Consider the following 17,379-nt stretch of genomic DNA (forward strand, 5'->3'; position numbering starts at 1 on the left):
CGGAGCCGAGCCCAGCTGAGCCGTTCCCAGCCGAGCCAGGCGCCGGGACCCACGGCGGTGACAAGCCCCGGGTGTGCGGGCATGGCACAGTGACCCCGCCGCCGCACCGGTGAGTCCACCCGCAGCTCCCCCTTCCCGCCGGGTCCCTGCGCCCGCCTGCCCGGGTAGTTTCGGTTTTTAATTATTTTATGCTGCCTGCAGCGGTGGCCGAGAGTTTTTGCAGCCGCGACTGGCTTCCGTGGCTTTTTCTTCCTTCCTTTCTAGTCTCGCAAGTGGAGGGTTGTCCCTCCGGCTGGGTTTGGGGCTCGCAGGGGATGGAGCGGCTGTCCAAGAGGAGAGCGCCGGGAGCCGTGTCCGTGGGTGCGGATGGAAGGATTAAGGGATTGACCTTCCCCGGAGCTCCCCGCAAACCCCCGCCTTGAGCTGTTGCGCTCGGGTCACTGGTTTTCCCAGGTTGTTTCCTGGAAGCCTGTCCCAGCTGCAGCTGCTGACAGCGAGCGCCGGGATTAGACCCCGATATCCGTTCCCGGGATGCGTTAACCTCTGGAGCCAGCAGTTTCTGGCGGCGATCACTTGGGTCTCGCTTCCTTGGGAAGCGTCTCGACCACACCAGGGAGGTACGGGGGTTCCCGGAGAGCCCTCACTGTCCAGCAAAGCTCTCCCCGCACCGTCTGCCCGGAGCGGTGAGGATGGGATGAGCGTGGGGAGGAAGGCTCTGCGGCGGGCACGGACCCCCGTGGGCGAGGGAAGCCCCGCTTGGGGCTGGAAAGCTGGATTTCCACCTGGACTCAGCCAGCGGCTGTCGTGGGGAGCGGTACCACGAGTCGGGAAGATGCTCTGGGAGGATTCACTCAGTTTGGAGAGCGGCTTCCCCCTCGGCTGCTGTTTTTATCGTCCTCTTTAATTCCTGTCTTGTAATCCAGTGGTTTTTGGAAGCAGACCTGATCCCGGTTCGATGCAGAGTCTGCATGTGTTGCTGGTGCGTGGACCAAAAACACAGGGCTCACTTGGGATTTGAAGGCTTGGGATTTGTGCAGGATTTAAGTGATCCCAGGGATTTCCAGGGTCAAGCTCTTTCACTTCTTTGGTGAGAGTGAGTGGCTGGGGGGAATTTCTTTCTGTGCCACCTTATGAATTTATTTCCAGTCTGGTACGTGCAGTTTGATGTAGCTCCGTGCAGGATTTGTGCACGGAGTGCAGCTCTTGGAAGCAGTTCCTCAGGTGTGCATGAGATAGTTGCATTTGGGGGCTTGCCTGTGGCTACCTGTGTCTTGTGATACCTGTGTCAGATGGTCCAGTTTGCAGAACCCCTAATTTGACATCAGTTATGAATGGAGGTTCAAGGTTTCTCAGGGCTCCTGCAGATCAGAGCAGACCTCCATGCCTGGGCACAGCCTTTGCCCTGGGAAGGTTTTGCAGCTTGTAAAGGCTCCTCTGTTGGAGGCAGGACGTGAGGCTGGATGGGCTGCCAGCCTGGTGGGATGTGGATTTAAAGGATCTTTTATACCTCCCTTCTGCGAACGGGTTTTGGTGCTGCAGTTTTTTCCATGGGTTCTTAATCTCCATCAGGAACCCACAGCTCTGCCCTGTCAGTGTGTGCCGGTGGGTGATGCATTTCTTTTTTTGGAGGCTGTTAGAGCCTATGAGGGAAGTGTGCTCATGCAGAGAGATGTAGTCTGGATTTTCATCCAGACGAAGCGACTCCGGCGTGAAGAGCCAGCGACTTCAGCAGCCAGAGGAGCGGCTCCATCCCTCCTGAAACGTTCCTGTTGCTTTATGATGCTTCAGGATTTCAGCCTGCAGCTTGGACTTGATGCTTTCTGAATGTTCCCACTGGGAAGATGCCGGCGAGGATCACACCGTGTGTCTGGCGCCCTGGCAGAGCCGTGGGATGGAGTGTGTTGCTGCAGCATGGAAAGGGATGTGCTTCCAGCCCTGCTCTCCCCAGCTGGACGTGGGAACGAGTGTGAGAGCTGGCAGGATCTTCTGTTCTGGTGGATCTGGCCCTGCCGTCGTAGACCTGCTGGTCGAGGCTGGAGGGAAGTGAGTCAGGGTTTGCTGTTAGAAGGGATATCTTTTATTAGACTGCTCAGGTAGCACAGGCTGTCTTTGGAGTGTACAAGCCTGTCTACACATAGAAGAAAACAGGGAGTGATTGCCCTGAGTGCACCTTGGCTCTCCTGATGGAGGGCATCATCTGGAAGAACAGGGGAAAAAAAGAGGTATTCAACTACAGTTCAGCCTGTGCAGTTCATCTGGCTTAAGGAAAGGTGATTTCTCTCTCTACAAATCTCTGGACTCTTTAGATCCTGAGACCCAGCACAGGAAAGGGACACATATCCCATGTGCCAGCTTTTCACGGGAGGTGGCCAAGCCCTTTGCAGCCCGGCTCCCCCAGCGAGGAGCTGCAGGTGATGGGGCTGGTGCTCCCTGATGCCTGATGGCAGCAGGAGGCTGCTGGGCTCAGTCACTTCCACTCCCTTCTCTGCTCAGGGCACAGGCCAAGCACAGTGTGCACAGAAATGTGCAGAATGTCTGTCAGCTGTGCACCAGGGAGATGGAAAATGCAGTGCGGAGCCATAAGTGGTGGAATATGGAATTCAACTTTTTTTTTTTTTTTTTTTTAATGTCATCAGACACTTTTTAGAAAAAGGGAGCTATAAATGGCCCACTGATCCCGAGCCTGGCAGGTTCACCCCCAGTCCCCAGACTTTATTTATTTTCCTGTTTAAGCTCCACAAGGGGAAATGGGTGACCAAGTGGTTTTGGTGAGTCCCTTCGGGGAGCAGTTCCCCATCCCTGTATGCAGCCCTGGAGGCCAGGTCAGTTCAGTTCAGCATTTCTTTCCGACACCTTTTCTGCCTTTGCTGAGTGAAGTGTGACGTACAGAGGTGTTGAATGTCATCTCAGTTGTGCCTGAAACGCGCTGTCTCCGTGGGCTTACCCCCATATCCCGCATGGCATGAGCCTTCATCTGATGTGGTCAGTGCTGTGGTGAGCATCAAATGCACAAGACAAGTGGTTTTCTGTCTGTGAAGGTGTATGTGAACATGCATGAGCATGGATATGTGGGCATTTTTGTTTGTTTTCTGTCTATCCCTGCAGTCCTGATCTGGTCTGGCCGAGTAATCTTCCCGTTAGTCACTGAAATGCCACTGGTATCCAGCTCAAAGGGTGGTCAGGCATTGGAACAGGCTGCCCAGGGAAGTGGTGGAATCACCATCCCTGGAGGTGTTCAGAAAGCATGCAGATGGGGGACATGGTTTAGTGGTGGACTTGGCAGTGCTGAGTTAATGGTTGGACATGATGATCTTTCCCAACCTTAACGATTCTAAGATTCAATTAGTCTGTCCCAGTTAATGGATGCAAGAAATTAAAAGCAAAGATCTCCCTTAAAAATTGATGTCTTCCTCTTCAAAGCCCCTTGGGAGCTACTCCTGGCAGAAGACCTGTTGCATGGGCTCTAGGAGGAGGAGAAGAATACTGTAGTGGGGCTAGAGAAGAGTTTTGGGGATGCACCCTGGGAGAATGTGGCTCCCTGCTTTGTTTCAGTGCTTGGGCTGTTGCTCCAGGAGCTTTCCCTGGAGCCACAGGGTTTGGGCCAGGAAGCCCAGGATGGTGGAAGATGCAGCATTAGCATGGTCCTTGGTGGGGACCCTTGCAGCTCTTTGCCCTATGTCCCCGTGTCAGTGACTGAAGTGGGGGCACTGTTGAATGTCATCACTGTGTCTGCTCTCAGGGCCAGCTTCTGTTCCCAGGGCACTTGGGACGTCTGTGAAGGGAACCCAGAGGGTTTGACCTGGAGTTTCTGAGGCTTTTAGGAGTCAAAGGTGGAAGATATATCTGTGCCCTCTGAAAAAGAGGATTCTGCTCCCAAGTTCATTGCCCAAACACTTTTTTTGTGTCTTGGAAGATCCTAATACAAATGTCAGTGGAGACCAAGGGGCTCAGAATTTAATGAGAATCTGTGGTGAGCTGGAGCCTGTCCTGCTCTCCTGAGTTAAAACCTAGGCTGGCCACCATTTCATGCAGAACTAATTGTCATTTCTGTGAAATCTTCCCTGATTTTATACTCCCCACTCTCCCAAGATGATTTGGGGCAGCCCAGGGAGAACAAGCTGTAACAGCAATGAACCAGGGTGGAGCTGAGCCAAACCTTGGCTCACTGTGGAAGCTGCATGGGACAAAGTCCTGTTGGCAGTGTGTGCCGTGCCCAGCAGCCTGGGACAGATCCTGGAAGGAGCTGGCCAACTACTGCGTGGGCCACTGTGTAAACAACATGTGTGAGGGGCAGGTCCTTGGTGGGGGTGGGAGGATGGCTCAAGTGCTCACGTAGTGATTAAACACCAAATTGCTTGAAAAAATAGCCCTCGGTGGGTGGATCAGAGGCCGCTCTGCAAACCTACTGTGAGCAGCAGCTTGTGTGCTGAAGTAACAAAAACTCATCTGATTTGATAGCTGGGTGATTCAGAGGGAGAAAAGACTTTGTACAATTGCTTTGGGAAGAATAATTTGTGAGATAAGAAGCCTTTGCAAGGGGTGTAGGAATGTCTTAAATCTGTGGGTACTGAAAGGTGTATGTGGCCCCTGCAATGCTTTTGAGTGCTCCTGTACTACCAGGACTGTCCTGGAGTGGTTGTGTTTGTCTTGTCCATGTGCAAGTGTTTCTTGCACAGCAGCTTCCAAGTGCCCCTAAATCCCCAAGGGAATATTGAAAACTTTGCACGTGACAGTGGTTAGGCCAAACATTGTGTATAAAAGTGAACCCTCTTGTGCTACAAGTCCTGCTGCTGCTGCTCTAGGTGCAGAGGTTCTGAGGAAGATGCTGCTGCTTTGGTGTATCTGTTGAAGTCTGTCTTTTTTGAGGTTGTCCTTGCCCTTCAGTCCCGTGGTCTGGTCAGGCAGCTGGACTAGATGATTGTTGTAGTTCCCTTTCAATTGAACTACTCTATGAATGTACATGGAAGTCCATCATGATGAGGATGGCGGGTTACTTGGATTTGCTCAATGCTTATGAGCTGCAACCTCTTTGGGTTTTTTGTCCTTGAGCAGAAGTCAGATTGTCACAGTCCAGTTGTGAACCAGAAATAGTGCAGTGCTCTCCATAAATAAGAGCCTCAAAGAGTTAAGCGGATGCTTAATCTGTTCCCAGTGGACTGTCTGCACCTTTTGCTCTGCAAGGTGCAACAGGGATGCTCTATCTCAAGGCATGAGGACCCTGCAGAAGGATGTGGATACAGGGTAATTAATGGGCATGTCTGGCTCTCACCAGCTCTTGATAACAGGGATATCTTGCCTCTGATACAGATTTAAGGGTTGGGACATCCCCTACATGAGGCAGTGCTTTGATAAAGAAGTTTTGTTCAGGTGAAATGGCTTGGGGGGAAAGTGTAATAAGGTGAGGCCTGTTATTGCTGGTGATGAAGGTGAACTGAAGGAAAGGTGAGTGTGCATGAAAAGAAACCCTCTTTTAAATACCCTCTTCCTTTCAGCCTCTCACCTTTTCATTGATCAGTCACTACCTGGAGGGAACTGTCCCTTTTTTATATGCTGGGTCATTGCAAAGGGCATCTGATAACAGTGTTATCTGTAGCTGGGTGATGCTGATAGGGGCTGATAATAGTCTTATCTCTAGCAGGGTGATAACTCTGTGGGAGTGAGTGGCTGGAGGGAGGTCTGTGGACTGGACTGTGGGGCAGATTGGTTTGGGTGTATAAATGATGAATATCCTGTACCTGAAAATCAGATATCAGAGATTTGGGGCTTCCTTCTGTTGAGATTGATCGGTGCATTGATGTAGTGTGGAGCTGTGGAGCAGGGCTTGTTTTGCTGGATGAAGCATCCTTCAGTAAAGATCTCAGGCTGGGCCAAGCTTCTGGAAAACTTTCCTTGCTTATGTAAGATGCTCACACTGCAGCCTTGATGCCTTCTGTTTGCCTTTCAGCACAGAACTACAGGCACTGATCCCTGTGCTGCAATCCTTCTACTGGCTTCCTTCTTGGACAGTAGGTTTTGGGAAACCAGGGTTAATAAACCAGTGGAATGCATTTGCTGGTCCTTGGTCTTAGTCCCCCCCCAGTGCTGGTGCTGAGTAGCAAGAGTCATTAGAGAAATATGCAAGATATTTCGGTTATTTTTCTTTGGATGGTGCTGGTAGAAAGTAAAAGAGATAAACAGAAACTACTGAGCTGTGCTGAGCTTATTGCATTACTGGTTTTATTGAAAGGGTCAAGGTCCGGCTCTGAATGTTGTTGAGCCGTTCCTGAGCTGTGCTGTGCCAGAGAGAAAAGGTTAGGGAAAGGTGTAGTTTTGCTGCTCTTGCTGCCTGTGTCTGAAGACTGGCTTGGCATCATCTTGCTTGGCTTAAATGGAGGATTTGGGGAACCATGACCAGTCTTACCTATTTTTGTTCAGGTTGGGAGTGCTTGCTGAGGCTCTCCATGGTGCTCCTCCCAAGGTGCTGTGATGTTAAAGATGTGCACGATGTGTGTCACTGTGTTACCTGGCTGATGACTCAAGAAAAAGAGAGAAAATGTTTGTTTAATCATTGCAATACTTCTCAAATTCACTACAGCATTACAGGAGTGACTAACATCTGATGTGTGCCTGGTCAGTGTTGGGATGGGGCTCTAAGGGGTGAGGATGTGTGTTTTCACAACTGGCTTTTGGACCCAGCACAAAAGGGGCTGAAGGTTGTAACTGCCTTCATCTCTGGATGAAGGCAGATGAAGCTGGGGATAAGCTGGTTCCAGTCTTGGTCTTTGTCTGGGAAATCCTGTGCTGGAGAACTTCCCTTTCAGGAGGACAGCTGGGGTGCCCACGAGGTGGTCTGGCACACTGCACTTTCATCCTGGACTGTCATGGAGACCCAGAGCTGTTGGGGACTTGGTTGAGATGGAACAAGACTTCCATTACCTGGTTCATAATTACTTGGGAAACTGATTTTTCTTTTGTACCTTTCTGCATTGCCAGAAAGGTGCAGTTTTGGTGCCTCACCTCGTGGGAGCTTCTCATGCAGCAATGACTGTGTGTCTTGCTGTGGGAGTCACCAGAGGTGATGATGCTGGGAGATATTTGTGGAAGAACATGGGATGTGTCAGAAAGGATCTCCCACCTCTCTGACCTGTCTTGGGCTGGATTTCCAAACCCTTGGACAGCTGTGGTTGAAGGGCTCTAGGCAGCATCACAGAACATGACCATCTTCATGGCCATGTTGAGGAGCATCACCAAGGGCTTTGAGTGGTGCCATTGCAGGAGTCTCCTTCACTCAAAGAAGATGGTGGGGAAATATAATACATATTTTTACAAAGCAAGCAGTTTGGTCAGGGCCTTTTGAAAGCTTAGGTACATCTGTCATTCACCTGTGTCCATATAAGCATCAAGTCCCATGTGTTTGCTGGAATGGTTGGAAAGGGCCTGGTAGATGAAGCATCTTGCAATTCTTGCCCCAGTGTTGTTTTTGGGGCTGGTGGGCAGAAGGTTACCAGCTCTGTGGGAAAAGCATGGATAAGGCACTTGCTTTCTTACTAGTCCCTGCCCCTGTCTGTCGCTTCCCTCTCCATTTGCTGCCTGTAGCATCTCTGCCTGCTCCGAGAGCGCGGGCTGGGAGGTGGAGCACTGATAAACACCCCTGGATCAGGACCATGGGGGATCCTGGCTGCTGAATACTTTCATAGGACATGCTTTGTGGCATTTCCTACAAAACCTCCTGCCGTGGGGCTCTATTTTGGGGCTGTGTCTGACGTAATCTGTCAAGACACGGTCTGCTCTTTGACTTACTGCTGCAAGTCTGGTTGGGGATGGGTGACCAGTTGCTTACCTTGCATTACCAAAGCAACGAGTTGTTGCTTTCCATGACTCATGAAAATGCACTGTAGGCTCTCTTAAGAATGGCTGAGATCATTTTTTGGCTGGGTTTGGGCATCTGGTTTCCTTAGCAAATAGCAGTGGGGGTGGAGGGAGGGGGATTTCCAAACTCGTTTCTTTGTATGTGTGATCTGGTTTTTAGAACTCGGCTAAGAATATACTTACTTCAATTAAAAAAAGGGGGTGAAAAAAAAGGACCTGTAACTTCCATGTCTGTTTAGTTTTCTTAGCATGTCTCATTTCCTTGTGGTTTGCTGCAAGAAGGGGAAAGGTACTAATAGCATTACAGAGCTGTGTTTCTCCTCTGAAATAAACAAGGATAGAAACATTATGGGTGGTATTTTTCTTTTAAAGCAAATCCTTTTGGGGGAATAAAGGTGCAGATAAAATTGTGCAAACAAACCCATTATTGCATCTTTTGTTGTTGATCACATTTGCTCAAAAAGGGGACTGTGATTCTACAGTGATGCATCAAGGCAGAGTCTTAGCAAGGGGTGCTTTAGTGTTTGGTTAATCTGATTTATTTATTTTTTAAAAAATGTTTATTTATTTGTAGGCCCTTGATTCACTTTCTGGTTTTTTTTACTGTGCAGTCCAAAGGAAGCAGCACTCACATCCCTGAGAACCAAATGCAGCAAGATTAGCATTAACCAGAGGAGAATCAGGGCACCTGTGACAACTGGAGAGAGCAGGAGGTCCCCAGGTGTTTTGCCACCTCTGCAGCCAGGTTGCAGCAGCCCCTGTGGTATTTTCTCCAAGTCCAGCCACGCTTTGCAGCCACCTGAGAGCAGACAGAGAGAAGGGAAGGCAAATCCTGGGTAGGCAGATGGAAGTTGTTTGGGTAGGGAGGTTTGTGGGGCGGTGGGTTTGATGTTCCCATCCCTTGCAGGTGGCGGGAGGAGCGAGGGGTGGGTGTGTTACACAGTGTGTGCAGCAGTGGTAGCTGAGGTCAGCAACTTGGTAGCTGTGGACCGACCTCTAGTGCTGTGCATGATCTCTGCTGGTGCTTGGTTGTGGTTTCTGCAACCAGGGCAGGCAGGAGCATGTCCTGTGTGCTGCGGGAAGGGGTTGGAACTACCCGAGCGCTGCAGAGGAGCAGCAGATCCGTCCTGGGAACAGCAGGAACACAGCAGTGTAATGGCCCGGCCCTTGGCCAGGGGTGAGCGGGAACAATGTGACTGAACAGGTTTGTGCTCACTTCCTTGTAATCTCAGAGATGAGATAATGCAGTAACCCACAGACGTTTGCCAGCGGGAGCAGCGAGGTTTCCTTTCTCTGCCCCCGTGCGCGCCCTGCAAGTGGGAGCAGGGACTTGCTGCTGTCTCTGATGGAAAACTGATGAAAGGCAAATCCTTGGAGCTCGAGGAATGGCTCAGTTGGCCTCCAGTCAGGAGTGATGGATGCTACCCTCTGGGCTTGGCTCTGGGGCTGCTGCCTGTGCAAGTACCCTGAGCCAGAAGCTGCTGTGTGCAGCACAGCTTCTCAGGCCCTTCGTGTTCTTCTCTGAATTCCTCTGCATCTTTGTTAGTTATCTTCGGGCAGAATGGGCTAAGACCTCTGGTTTAATCACAAGTGTAGTGTTTACCCTCTTTTTCCGAGGATATAGTGTGTTCAGTGCAGAGCATAGCACACCCCAGATCCAAGTCTTGTAGATCTTAATAAGTCTCCTCCTCTTTGTGGTGCTTGTGAGTATTTGAACATGGGGCCAAAGTTCATTATTCCTCCAAGTGGTAGGTAGCTGCAGCTCAGGTGCCTGTAGTGCTGTGGTGTCACTATATGGTGCCCCAGAGCTCAGCAACAGCACGGGATGAGCTCTTTGAGAGCCAACACAGGCCTCTTCAGAAGCTCAAGTCCTTATTCATAGACTAATTTTTACCATAAGCTATTTCTGCTGGGCAAGATCCACCAGCAACTGCAGATCTGGTAGTTTTGGTGAGCAGGGGGTGCCAGCAGATGAGCTGGCACAGCTGACTTCCATGGCTTTACCCTGCTTCATGCTGGATGAAAAAAGTGCAGGCAAAATTTGAAAAGCTGTTCTGCTCTATTATTATTTTCTTTTTTAACTGTTATGCCTTGATATCATCCCCCAATGCATAATGCTCTTTGACTAAGGAGGCCAGCATCAGGCCATCAAGGGGGCTGCCTAATTTTTAGGCAGGTGTTGCTATGAAAGCTGTATTTTCTCATCTGTAACTTACGGATGGAGGTGTTGAAACAACCTTCCAGCCCCCAAAATCAAGTAATTCTCTGTCAAGTCTAAGGTTTCCAGTGTATAGTATCAGGGAAAAAGAATCCTAGATCACATTCTTCCTTCCAAAAATAGTGATTTATTTCTCTTAAAATAGATGTTTCCATTTCTTCTGGTTTGAGCATTTCAGACTTCATACTTATGTTTCTTCAACTTTTGACATCTACTAGTACTTCTTTTTAAGAAAAAAAGAAGGGAAGTGTGGATTCTGATGAAATCATGTGACTCCAGGAACCAGGTTCTTATGAAAAACACTGAAACCTGTGAGACTTGGCAGTGCTCAGGGTCATCCTGTTGTCCAGCAGCTGAACTAGAAAATGAAGTAAAATCTTCTACCCCCAACTCCCTTTTCAGCATTGCTTTTCCCATCCTTTGATGCAAGATATATTTAGATTGTGTGGCATTTTGTTTGGTTTTGGGGTTTTCTTTTTCATAGTGTGGGGTCTTTTTTTATGATTTGTGTAGTGAAATATTTTTTCCTTACTTGCAGTTTGCAGACCTGTAATCTTGGGGCTTTCAGTTTCTCTTTAGGTTATGTGTGGGGATGGTCTCCTGTGGAAGCCTTGCAGTTCTCAGGCATTTTTAAAACCAGAAGAGGGCCTTGCTGCTGCTATGGCATGAATCAGTGCCAATGCAAATTTCCATGTAAACATAAATACCTAAGCTGCACGGGAGTCTATTCTCCCCAGATCCTTTTGTTCCTTGTATTTCCCTTTCTGGGGTGATTGGGTTTTTTTGAGCTGTTTTCTGACAGTCTGTCACAGGAGGCTTGACTTAGAAGGTTGATGGAGGAGGTGTTTGCTGTCTGTTCTCTTGCCAGCCTGCTTCCTGCAAAAGTAAAAGAAGTGCCTTTCCACCTTGGACAGGGTCAGGCTTGAGCGCTCAGAGAAGCACAAGTACTCTCATAATACAGAAATGGGGTTCCTGTACTGCTTGTGGCTGCTGGGACAGGAATTCAGGGACTTTCTTGGGTGCCTTGGAGCTCACTGAGGCCGAAAACCAGGCAAATGCAAGTCCTCTTGTTTAACTCTGCTTGGGTAAGTCCTGTTAGCTCTCTCTGGAGTTATTCAAAACTTGCCTGGACATGATCCTGTGCAACCTGCTCTAGGTGAACCTCCTTTAGCAGGGGGATTGGACTAGAAGATCTCTTGAGGTCCCTTTCAACGCCAACCATTCTGTGAACAGCTGGAAAACGAAATGTCTTCAGAGGGCAACACTCTCCCATCACAAGCACGGGCAAGCAAAGCCAGCATGTTCCTTCACAGCGTGGGAGATATTTGTCCTGTGACTAAGCATAAAAGTTAAGAGATGGAAAAGGTCCTATTAGATCATCTGGTCCACCTCCCTGCTGGCATGCAGCTTTTCTCCCTGGTGCATATTTATTAATAGGCTGTTGGGCAGACAGGAGTAGTTTGCTCACAGGGTTCTGTGGAGGAGCAGCAGGCAGGTTGTGCAGGTGAGGGACTCTGCATGCCCATGACTCGACCTGCACGTGCACAGGTTGCTTGCAGCAGTGGGATTTTGTAGGAAAGGGGCCAAAAGCTCTGGACTCGACATTCCTGGCGTGCTTGGAGCCTTCCCGTTGACTTGCTGGGATTCAGTTTGTGCAGGCATCAGCTCGTCTTTTTTTAGCGTTCTAGGAATAGGCTAATTTTACTTTATATTTATGATGGAGTAGGTGGCTTGAAAACTAATAATAGGGGGGAAAAAAAATAATAGAAGCCTTTTTGGTAAGGAGAGGTCAGCCAGCTGCACATCTGCACAGCTGGCCCGGGCTCCCTTGGCCATGATCTATGACAGTGGTGTGTGAAGACTCCCAGAGGACGTGTCAGAAAGGTGCAGGTGGAAATGCTATTGCCATGACAAACAGAGCAGGGCTGGAGTTTCAGGCCAGAGCTTGGGGACCATCAACACTGCTTCGTTTATTGCTGCTTGGTAACCATAGCACAGCCTCTCGTGCACACGGATTGTTTTTTATTTTGCATTTCCCAGCTTGATTTGCAGCTCAGAGCACTTACCACCTCCTGGATTGAAATCTCTGAATGTTGAGGATAAAGGGACAAATTCTGTCCTTAACTAATTCAGGAAAGAACTAGAGCATGTGCTCAACACAGAAATTTCCTATCCAGGAATGTGCTGAACTGCCTTCTCATATTGAGACCATGTTGACTTTTGAACTTAGGATCACTTCACTGTCTCCAAAGATGTCTTGTGGTTGTGTGAGATTAACATTTAGGATTAAAGACCAGAACCATTCTGTGGTGCAGGTGAGCAACCAAGCCTACTCTGCACCAGCAAAATCTTCTTGCTGGTGCTGGCACCTTGTTGGACCCCTGGGGCTCTGCTGTGGGGCCTGATGATCCATTTCCTGACACTGCAGTACATTTTGTGTGGTTTTCTGGAGGTGTTATGGGACATCTCTTGGCTGAGTGATGGCTCTGTTGAACCAGGAGAAGCTCTTTCCCATATCCAAGGAGGGTAGGGGCTGGGTGTTTCACGGTACAGGCAGTGTCCCTGGCACCAATGGTCTTTCTCTTGGCATCTTCTGTGGAAGTGACAGTACCAGAGATGATGTTTTCCAGGAAAACTTCCAACACTTGTAAAGAGCTCTGACATGGATTTTGCCTCCCTTCCCTCAACCAGACATCTTCTAGGGAGGAGGGAGTTGGAGCAGAGCACAGTGCATGCAGGGAGCAAATCTGCCTTATTATTATTTAATTTAGAGAAAATTTGGTCTAAAGATGTAAAAAGGAATTGCAAGTGCTGTCTGGACACCGCCTCTCCTCATCAATTAGCAGCATTAAACTCTCAGCAGGGAGGATTAATTAGAAAACTGAAATCTTTCCATCGTGACAGCCTTCTGGTTTCCATTGAAATGCAGCCGGGGAACTGGAAAGGCTTCTGTATTTTGTTTTGATATGCAGGCATATGTTTCTTTCCCTCCTGGAAATTAATTCTGTCTGTCTGTAACGGAGCCGTGGGAATCAATATTGAGTTGAACTGTATTTCTCCAGAGCTTTCTTCTAAACCTAGTTGACTGTTTCCCCACTGTGCCTAATAAGTGACCTGATTTCGGAGCAGCTGAGCAGCTGCTCTGCCAGTTCAGAGGTGTTGTGCTGCTGCCTTGATGGTGCAGGGTCAGTCCACAGCCTCAAGGGTGATGGGCTTCTGTCTTCTGAAAGTCTTCATGTCAGACCTTCTCCAACACAGACAAAAGGCCCACAGCTTTCTGCTGCCTGTGGCTTTCCATTGCACCACACCAGGCTGGACACCACAGGAGAGGAAATTACTCACCACACTGCCTCCCTTGCAGACTGCTCTTTGCCTTGGTGAGCTGTCATGCTCTCACTTTCGAGTTCTGTGATGCCCTCAGCTGGGTTTAGGGGCAAGATCTGCCTTTTCCTCAGTGTCATCATCTTTTCTTCCCTCCACCAGGCTTGGAGGATGAAGTAGAGTCCATACAGCAGCCATGACCTTCTGCCTTGTGCCAGGGGAGCAGGTCACTGTTAGGTGATGGCTGTGGGTGGCACAGCTTGGTCAACTCCACATTCCTTCTCCAGAAGAAGCTGCCTTGTGTGCACTGGAGCAAGCAACAGGCCGTGCATGGGCTCTGCAGAACCACAGCTGTGTGAGGATTGGATGGGGAAGGGCTGGCAGGGGGGGCAGGGCAGACCTGTCAGGCCCTGAGCACTTTGAGCTCAGGGCAGTACCTGTGCTCTGCAGACCTGGGTGAGTCTGTGGCCCTGTGCTGCACAGTCTGGTTCCTGCACTGTTGATGGCTCATTTTTTATCATGAGGGCAAGCGTACTTGGGTTCATGTGATACTACAAGTCAAGAGGACAAGGAGAACAAAGCCTCTGTGAAAGCTGCCCCACATGTTTGTTTTGTAACACCATCACCAGCCCACTGACAGCACGGAGACTGAAAGCAGAGTCCTGGAGCTGTGCAGAAACATGGTCCTTCTGCCCAAAATCACAGCATATCTTTTAATCTCCTCTTGCCACTAAGCACTTGCTGAGCTCTGCTTTATCCCTCTGGTCTCAGCTCAGTCCAGAATTGCATGGTAGAAGTGGCACGAGCAAAGAAAGGATTTGTCAAATTCTGCAGTGGCTCTTGGGGGCCAGTCCTCCTGTCCTGCTCTCCCCGTGTGGAGGTTGCACTTCTTGCCCACGAGGAAGGAGCAAAATAAGCAGGTAGCTGCTGAGAGAGCAGAAAGTGGTCAATTAGCCCTCACCCCTTGGCTTCACAGTCGATCGGAAAGTCTCGTTGTGATCAATCAAATCCAGACAGGCCGCGGGGGTGAGGCTGCGGCTCGTTAGAGAGGAAGCTGTGCAGGGGCAGGGCTGTGAGAGGGACTATCGATCCCAGCCAGCTGAGAGTGAGCACTGCTGCACAGGGGCTGGTGGGTACTCACAGGAGGAGCAAGTGTTACCCCGTGTGTTGCCAGCGGGATGTTGCAAGTGAGAGAAAAGTGGGTCAGCGAGGAGGTGGGGCGAGGGTGGAAGATGGCACAGTGGCTTCAAAGCCCTGATTCTGCCCCGATGCCATGCTGCCCACCTAGGGCATGGGATGGACCTCCCTCCTTCCCACTCCAAAGCTTGGTCACTTAGTGTTAAAATTCCTGTTTAGAATGTGTTAGACCGGCCATAGAGTTTGCAATGCATTTGATACTTAGAGGTTAAAACTACAGAGACAGGGATGGTTTTCCCCTGCCATTATCCTCATGGAGAACTGGGTATCCCAGTCCCTGTTGGAGATTCTGGCTCCCAGGCCAGGTTCTCTGTTGCACAACGTGTGCTTTGCAGCTCTGTGGTGTAAAGCTTCGTTCATGGAGACTCTTCATTTCTGATACCAGATCTGTGCTGCATAGATGCTTTTCTCCCAATTGATTTTCCCAGGGAAGATTTTACTCTGAGGCAAATACTTTTCCAAGGGCTTATTTCATCTGAAGGTTTTACTGTCTATTCCTCCTTTTTGGTTTCTGCTCCTTCTTCTTCCTGGTTTTTTTTTTCTTTTTTTCTTTCCCCCCAGGAACATAAAAAAAATGGCCTGAAGCATCACTTTTCCAAATACACTGTTTTGTTTCAGTTTCCCTCCCACAAAGTCCTCGGTCATCTTAGGAGAAAGACAAAAATAAGGCCATGAAATACCACAGGAGGAAGAAATTACAACATTCTTCTGCATTGGCTTTTATATTATACATAGAAATGCACCTTCCCCTTTGCTCTGCTCACTTAGAGGGGAATGTTCTTTGGAATCAGAGGGTTTCTATTGGTGTAACTGGCATCAAGGTTTCCCTGTGATTTATAAGTTCACAGAGAACTATGTGAGGACAGGACTTTGCCCTGTAAAAGGGAAAATTATGCAGAGCAGTGTGCTCCTCTAGCTACAGACCTTCATCCTCACAGGCAGGGCTGCTTAAATAATCCTGGTTCAGCTTCATCTGGGGAGATGAACGTACAGGGTTGCAGGAGATGAGGATCCTTCAGAGTTTGTCACTTCAGAGCCTGATTTGACTTGTCTCTTATATATATTTATATTTTTATATGTATAGATATAGATAGATATATGTAAAATAAATCTGTGTTGTCTGACCTTTGCTGATAGAACAGTACTTTCTAATCACTGATTTGCTTCTTTGTTTTTATGTGTTTCCAGAAGTTTCAGATCTGTATGGAAAATCAAAGCTATCTTATATGCCAGTATAAATTACTGATTACTTCACTGCCTTTGGTAAAAGGAATATTCCTCTGAAGCAAGTAAACGGACTAACTGAGAAAAATACCAGTACCTAAAGAGGCTACAAGAGAGCTGGAGACTGGCTTGTTAAAGGGCATGGAGTGATAGGCCAAGGAGGAATGGCCTTAAACTGAAGGAGGAGAGATTTAGATTAGATATTAGGAAGAAATTCTTCCCTGTGAGGATGGCGAGGCCCTGGCACAGGTTACCAAGAGAAGCTGGGGCTGCCTTATCCCTGGAAGTGTCCAAGGCCAGGTTGGACAGGCCTTAGAGCAACCTGGGATAGTGGAAGGTGTTCCTGCCCTTGGCAGGGGGTTGGAAAGTAATGTGCTTTAAGGTCCTTTCTAACCCAAACCATTCCATGATATCTGCCTAGAGTATGCTGTCTGGAACATTTAATTTACAAAGTCATTTGGGAAAGGAGAGGATTTAAGACCTCAATGACTGTTTTAGAGAGCTGCAGTGGAAGTTAACAGCAGGAGTCAGGCAGGTTTTAAAGCTCTTATTCTGTGTACACATTGTGCTGAAGTCAAGAGTATGGCTCAGGAGATATTTCTCCAGAGGCAGCTGTTGAGTACAGCTGCACTGGCTGGGTCACTGACTGAAGGTATCCTGAATCCTGTACCATGGCTCTTAAACACAGATCTCTTCTAACAGCAACATATGTTGTGGAAAAGTTTCTTAAGCCGTTTTGGGGTGTAGCACACAAAAATGGAGAAAAGAAACCTTGACTGATGGGTATTCCTACAGAATTGTTCATTGGGTTTCATGGGATGTAATTCCCAGGGCACTGGCTGGCTCCTTCAGCGAGCTGTGCTGGTCTGTGTGTGTCACTTCTTGCTTAGCAGCCTGATCAGTGCAGGCTCAGGAAAGGCTTTTTTCTCCTCGTCTTGGCTCATGAAGTTTGTTCCTTGAGCCCTCTTGGCAGATACACCTGCAAACCTGGCATGGAGACACACCAGTTGCGTGCTCATTAACAATGGAATCACAGAATCTGGAAAAGACCTGTAAGATCATCAAGTCCAACCATTAACTCAGCACTGCCAAGTCCACCACCAAAACAAGTCCCTAAATGCCACATCTACATAGATGTATAGTCTTAAAAGTTTGATTTTTGACTGTCCCCAGATGGTGCATCCTTTGGAAAACCCGACTGGAAAATTCCATGAGAGCAGGGTCTTACGTGTCTGAAGTGGCACCAAAATGTAGCTATTCTTTTGTGTATCCCCAAAATGTGGATCCAATTTCCAGGGCAGTTCTGTGAACAGGAGGTCAAATGTTCTATATTGTCTGTAGAAAACCATAAGGATGAGGTTGGGGTGATTAGTGAAAACCTGTAATATTCCAACTGCTCTCCCTTTGCATCTGAATCCCTCTTTGCCAAGCCTGCAGGCCAACTGAGCTATCAGCACACATAACATTTGTATTCTCACCATTAGAACAATCTCATTTGCTTTGCTGTTGTTTTTAACACTACCCCAGCCCTGGCCTCTGAAGCTTTTTTGAAAATAACATTTACAATAATA

At 48.6% G+C, this 17,379-nt stretch overlaps 1 protein-coding gene across 2 annotated transcripts in view; it reads left to right on the plus strand.

Annotated features, from left to right (window-relative positions):
* Nucleotides 1-17,379, plus strand: part of LOC113955273 (mitogen-activated protein kinase kinase kinase 3-like) — a 77,200-nt gene continuing 59,821 nt past the window's right edge. For both annotated transcript variants that reach the window (XM_027660563.1, XM_027660565.1), the window contains exon 1: nt 1-109. The gene's annotated coding sequence lies outside the window, so the exon portion shown is untranslated. The remainder of the gene's footprint in view (nt 110-17,379) is intronic.

The sequence above is a fragment of the Corapipo altera genome, unplaced genomic scaffold (genome assembly GCF_003945725.1).
Source record: "Corapipo altera isolate COAL_440 unplaced genomic scaffold, ASM394572v1 126, whole genome shotgun sequence".
Taxonomy (NCBI): Eukaryota; Metazoa; Chordata; class Aves; order Passeriformes; family Pipridae; genus Corapipo; species Corapipo altera.